Raw genomic sequence first — 6,707 nt, forward strand, 5'->3', positions numbered from 1 at the left:
AGAAGATTCAAAGGCAAACATAAGAGGAAGTTGTGGGAACCGAGAAAATGGACGAGAGAGACGTCACATGGGACTCCCAGCCTCCTGGGCCCGTCACGCAGAGCAGCCAGGGAGGATGGAGAGGCGATGACTTGGATTTCTAGCTGGGGCTCCTGGGGAATGCAGGCAACTGTGAGATGGACACAAAGCAGGAGAGGCAGCTTTCAGGGGCTGGGGGCAGGAGGACAGGTTGGGTGGGATCGGCCTAAGGGGACATCCAGGCGCAAGGGCCAGCAGGCTTGTGGAAATAGCCCAGGAGGCAGTCAGAGCTCCAGCTGGGTCATCTCAATCAAGGTGGCAGTCAAAGCTCTGGGGGAGAGGAGATCACTCGGAGGGAGCATGCAAGAAAAATTGGAACGAAGCCGGCTCTGCCCACGGCACTGGGAAGAACAGCCCGGGGTGGGGGGTTGGCAGGCTAGCAGGTGTTTCAGGAAGAAGGGTGCTGAGTGGTTCAAGCCTGGAGAGCAGCAGTGAAGGATCTGAGGGGGAAGTGGTAGGATTTGGTGACAAGAAGGGGGAGGAGCGGGGGTAGAAGCACCATCTCCAGAGTTAAACGCTGGAGCAGGTAGGGAAAGGGGGGGGGCACGGGTGCAGACAAGGCTTTGAAAGAGCTTGGCAGGGAAGAGAATAAAAGATGGACTGTTAGCTGCAGGAGAGTGGGGTCAAAAAGAGGTTGGTTTTAGGCGGGGAGATCTGAGCATGCTCATAGCCTGAGGGAGTGAAGCAGGGGCAAAGAAGAGATGAATCAGAGGGAAGAGAAACTGAGAACAGACCCCACTTGTCAAGGATCCTAAGCAGTTGATGACAGCTGGCTGGGCACGGAGCTCTGGATGCTCACAGACCTGGAGGTACTAGCTTCCACCATCTCCAAGCGCCTCTCCTCCCGCCCCCACTGAGTCTTAAGGGCAGGCCCCTGGGCCTCCTGGCCCAGCCTGTCTCTCCCCCACTCCCCCCCGCACCGCCCCCACCAGACACATGGCCAGCAGTTTGCCCTGCCACATTGCACACCGATTAAAGAATCAGCCTTCTCTAGGCACCAGCAACCCCTCATCTGGCAGCCCATGGCCTGGCCCCACCCCTGACCCCAGCCCACAGGGCGCCAGCCATGGATTTCTTGGCTTCTCTGGCCCTGATTGCAGCCAAAGAAGTACCTCTGTGCAGTCCACCTGGCACCCCAACACTGCCTGGAAGATTCCTGAGTCGGCTCCACCATGTAACAGACTCATTAGAGCTCCCTGCACAGCCCACCCCCTCCTGCCATTCTCCCCACCTTCCTGGCCTCCCCAGACACCATCTCAGGAATGCAAGGGCACGGAGCCCCTGCTTCCTCTCCTCACAGTGGGCAGAAGGGGAAATCAAGGCAGGGGAGCTCCTGTGGCTTCCGTTGTAGGTTAGGCAGGGTGGCATCCAGACTCCCTAATGCTTCCTATCCCTTCCCAACATCCAACAGTGCCTTGCCCCTCAAGAAAGAGAAGTATGCGCATTACCTTCTGTATGTTCGGAGAGGGAGAAGAGGGCCATGAGGGTTGGGGGAAAGAGGGAAGGAGGGGCAGAAGAAGAGTTTCTAGATTAAATTCAGAACACCCAGTTGCATTTTTTAAACAGCTTTATTGATGTGTAACTTACCTATCATAAAGTGCACCCACTTAAAGTGTACAACTCAATGATGTTTCAGCATAATTACAGAATTGTGCTGTCATCACCATCGTTTAATTTGAGAACATTTCCATCACCTTCCAAAAAAACCTTGCACCCATTAGCGGTCACTGCCTGACCCCTATCCTCTCTTACTCAGACCCAGGCAGTTACTAATCTGCTTGCTGTCTCCATGGGGTTTCCTGTTCTGGAGCCTCCATATGAACAGAACCATACAACGTGTGGTCCTTTGTGGCTGGCTTCTTTCACTTGGCATAATGTCTTCAGAGTTCACCTATATAGTACATGTGTCTTTCTGAGGACTGCGTAATAGTCCAGCGAGCGTCTGTACCACACTGTGTTGATCCACTCATCGGTTGATGGACATTTGGGTGGTGTCCACTTTGAGGCTATTATAAATAAGGCTGCTGTGAAATTCGTGTATGAGTTTTTGTGTGAACATGTGTTCTCACTTGTTTTGGGGAGATGCAGACAGAAGGAGGGGCCGGACCACATGCCTGGACCTTTGTCTCATCTATCCGAGGTATTGTCCTGCTGCCTGGTGCAGAACACAGAGGCTCGGACGGAGCCTGGGACCACAAAAGGCTGGTACTGAAACATGAGCTCAGGCCTCCCATTCCTGGTCCAGGTTCTTTGCAACACATCACGATGAGCCCCTCTCAGTCTGTGGTCCACCCAAGGGAACAAAACATCCGGAATTTGAAAAGCAGTATAACCAGTGTGAACAGTCACCTTGTCATGCTGAATTCCTCATCAGGTGCTTTGGGGACTGCGTCCAGGGGTGGGGGGGTTGCCGCCTGAAGCTGAGGCTTCTTGGAAGGAGCGAGGTGGAAAGCCAGCCACACACACAGGCTTCCACTGTGATGGTCTGATGGAAGACCCGCCCAGCAGGGATGGGAGCCAGGAGCCCAACTGCTAGGCAACGACTCCATCACACTGCAGCATCCAAACGGGGCCACATTCCTGGGAAAAGAACAGACAAGAGACCTTTGAAAAATCTCAGGCTTGGCCACAGCTTCTGGCTTCAGCCCATTCTCTCAGCTCCAGTCTTACCCTGATTTTAAGCAGAGCTCTAAATGCTAGTCAGGGATTACTCCGTTCACATTTGCCTTGCCCCTCTGCCCTGAGCCCAAGTCCCTGTCACCAGAGAGCCCTGGGGTGTGAAAGGTCTTTGCACTAAGTGCATTTTCCTAAAGTCAGGGGGAGAAGTGGGCTGTGGCCTGGGCTCCCTGCCTCCTCTACGGGCCCACCCTAAAGTCCCAAATTCCAGGCCAGAGGAATAAACAGGAGCTTGCTGGACGTGTCCACCTACCCCCAAGAGCCACCCACTCTATCTGGTCAGGGGCTTGGGAGGCACAGAGGAGCCCTCCAGTTGCCAAGCTTTTCCATTTTTACCACTGTCCGTGGCCCACAAGTTAGACAGTCTTCATCCAGGACTAAAAATGGGTTTCTAGTGCCTAGGAGAGTTCAAGAAACATTTACTGAATGCTGAATGAGCAGAATAACATAGTACAAGAGAACAAGAAGAAAGTCTAGCAATGGTTTATTGTCTAGAACTCATTTAACTCTGATAGCATTGCTGATGAGTAAGTATAATTATTTTCCCATTTCTCAGACCAGGAAACTGAGGCTAGGGTGGTGTGTGGATCTGCGGACCCATAGCAACCAGAGCCAGAAGAAGCCGCCCCGCTCAGGGCCGTTGCCTGGGCCTCGGGCTCCCCCTGCTGGCCGGACGGAAGTCTGGGCGTGGGGCGAGGAGCTGGCCAGGGCCGGCCCCCACTCCCGCAGCTCCCGCTCCCAACCCCAGCCCGCTCTGGGCGGGATTCCTGAGGCTGGGAGAAGGAGCCATATCTGGGCTCAGGGGTGGGGCGACTCGCAGGTGCACTGCGCCAGGCGTCAGGTGAGATGTTCCACCGGCAGAGTGCACCAGGCCAGAGGGAGACGAAGTCCCTGCACCACCCCCCAGCACCACCACCACCACCCCCCCCCCCCCCGCCGCCCCCCGGAGTCTTTGTCTTTTTCTTGCCCATAGGGAAAGCTGTAAGACCAAGGGGGGCTGGGGTCTAGGAATGCCAGCAAACCTGCCCACCCAGAGGGAATGGAGAGACTCCTATCTCCTGATGCTCAACCCAAAGTGCTGGGTTCCCTTTTTTCCAGGCCAAGTCTCCTAAACCAGCCCAAAGGGATGGGATTGCTCCTATTTGGAAAAAACTCCATAGAAAAGGATTTTCTAGCTTCCTTTACCTTCCACCCTACCTCATCTAACTGCTCTCAGTTCTGACAATGAAAAAGGCTCACTTAGGCCCATCCACCTCTTGCTCCTTCTGGAAAGGGGAACTGCTGGCTCTCAGCTGAGCAATTTGTTCATTCAGTCCTCCTCAAAGGTTATGAGTCTGGTCTCTTGTGTCAAGCAAATTTGACATCAGATCTTACTTCTGTCCCTTCAAAGTCAAAGTGTCTGACTTTGAGCACATTACTTAACCAAGAAGCCTGTTTTCTCACCTGTAAAAATGGAAGTTACAGTACTTTCACAGTGGGCTGTTGGAAGGGTACAGTGATAAATTACAAAATCAAAAGCCCTGTGCATACAGTAAGTGTTCTGTAAATGTTACTAATAATCATCACTATATTCACAGTTCTCTTACCTTTCCTACTCTTTCACTTAACTAAAGAGAAATGGGGTGAGGTGTGCCGTAGGCAGATGGGAGTTCTGGGCAGAAAAGCGTGGACTGTCCTGTCCTGTGTTCGTGACTTCCCAACCTGGTCACCTCCTCGTGCTTCTACCCCTTGTCGGTAAGGGGTGGGGTGGGGGGCGGGGCAACTGCTTTCCTCCCCCGCCCCGGCCCTGACCCAGCCAAAGGCCTGGCACAGCTGCTGGAATGGCCCAAATGCCTCGGGTTTAAGGCTAGGTAGAGGACAGCTGGGGATGGGGGAGGAGGGTAAAGGGGCAGAAAAGGAACACTCTCCTCCCTCACCATGTCCACTCATCCTGCTGCTCCCTAAGCCTTTCAGGTCAGCCTGGGACCTCTGACCTCCCTCCTTCCCGGGTGGGCGGGAGGAATTCTCCCCCTTTCCCTCCCTTATCCTCTGCCCTCTCATGCCTCCTCTGCATGGCCGAACCCACCCACCCCAGCCCACCCCCGTGCCCCTGCTCCCTCTCCCGCCCACGTGCCGCCCAGCTGTCCCCGGCCTGGAGCTGGGCACTCCGCCTGCCTGCACCACTCATGAATCGCCAGCATTCACACTCTGGCCCCAAAGCCTCCACCTGTTCCCCTCGGTCTGAGCAGCAAGGCTGTGTGGCCCCATCTGTTGTCCTCCATCCAGGATTCAGTGCAAGAGACTACACTTCAAAACCCTCAGCTTCCACCTGCTGGGATGGGGGTGGGGAGGACTGGCTGAGAGGCAAGGACTGAGTCAGGGGCATCCTCATCTCTTGGGAGAGCTTCCCCACCCTGGGCCCACCAGTACTGTCTGAAACAACCTACATACCAATGTGCGGGGGGGGAGGTGAGCAAAAAGCCCACTCTTCCCAAAAGGACATTTGCATATTTAGCGGCATACTCTTTATTATGTTCCATTTCTTCCCGGACAGCGCCTGAATCCAGGCTGGTCAGTGTACAATGCAAACAGAAAGACACAACGGTGGCGACATTCATTTAATTAATTTTTTTGTTATACAAGCAATATGTGAATACATTTTCCTTGATTAAAACAAAAATGAAACCACTGCAGTTCAGGCTCCGATTCCCTTTGATCGGTCCCCCAAATCCACACCTTTTCTCCTAAACAGAGAGGTGATCACTGTTACCAGCATGTCTGTATATATCCATAGAAAATATAAGGTACTATCATGTGGGTTTGGGTTTTGCTGTTATTTTTTTATATAAATTGTAACTACAAATATTCTGCAACTAAATTCACTAAAAAAAAAAGGCTTATCTACCTAAGCTGGTACGTACAGGTCTACAACAATATCCTTATTTTTTTAGATTTTATTTATTTATTGAGAGAGAGTGTGTGAGAGTGCACAAGGAGGGGGAGCGGCAGGCAGAGGGAGAAGCAGTCTCCCCACTGAGCAAGGAGCCAAATGTGGGACTCAATCCCAGGACCGTGGGATCATGACCTGAGCCGTATGCAGACGCTTACCCAACTGAGCCACCCAGGCGTCCCTACGACAATCTCTTTAAATGATACATAATATTCTGAGCATGGACATATCATGGTTTACTTAGCTATTTCCCTATCAATAGACATTCAGGTCATCTCTCTTTTTCTTCCATTACAAACATTGTGTCCCTGTCATAGGCTTGAGCCTTCTCTCATAGTCCTGCCTAATCCTATGTTCCTACCCCTTGTGGGCAAGAAGGTTTACCATTTACAGTTTTAAGGGTACAAAAATAGCAAAAGTGACCTTGGGAGCATTTTATAACCAATTTGTAGTAATTTTTTCCCCCAAATCCTGGGTTCTGTTAAGATGATTTCCATATCCACTTGGGGGCAAATTACTGTTCTAGGAGACAGCTGTGGTCAAGGAGGTAGAAGGAGACATGGGAGAGAGTGAAGAGAGGAGAAAGTGAAGAAAAGTGAACAGGGAGGAACAAGGAAAAGAATTTTGTAAAAGATCCTGTGTATTACGGCACTCTCTGCAACAGGGAAAAACTGGAACCGTCCAGCAGAAAGGAAACAGTTAAGTAAAACTTGGCGTATCTATTCTACGGAATATTATGCAGCCATTAAAATGATAATTATGAAGACTATGTAGGAGCATGGAAAATGCTTCTGATATTAAGTTAAAAAGTAGACTACAAAATTAAAACTGCATTATGATTACAACTCTGCAAAATGATGTGGGCATACAAAGATGGGAAGGGAATCTAAACAAATGAAAACAATCGGATTTGTTGTGGGGGCAGAATTGTGGGTACACTATTATTATCACTTATTTCCATCATCATTGCTATAATATTGTTTTGTGCAATATATGATTAATGCTAAATAGCAACAGGCAGAAG

Source organism: Neomonachus schauinslandi, chromosome 6 (assembly GCF_002201575.2).
Source record: "Neomonachus schauinslandi chromosome 6, ASM220157v2, whole genome shotgun sequence".
In the NCBI taxonomy this organism is placed as follows: Eukaryota; Metazoa; Chordata; class Mammalia; order Carnivora; family Phocidae; genus Neomonachus; species Neomonachus schauinslandi.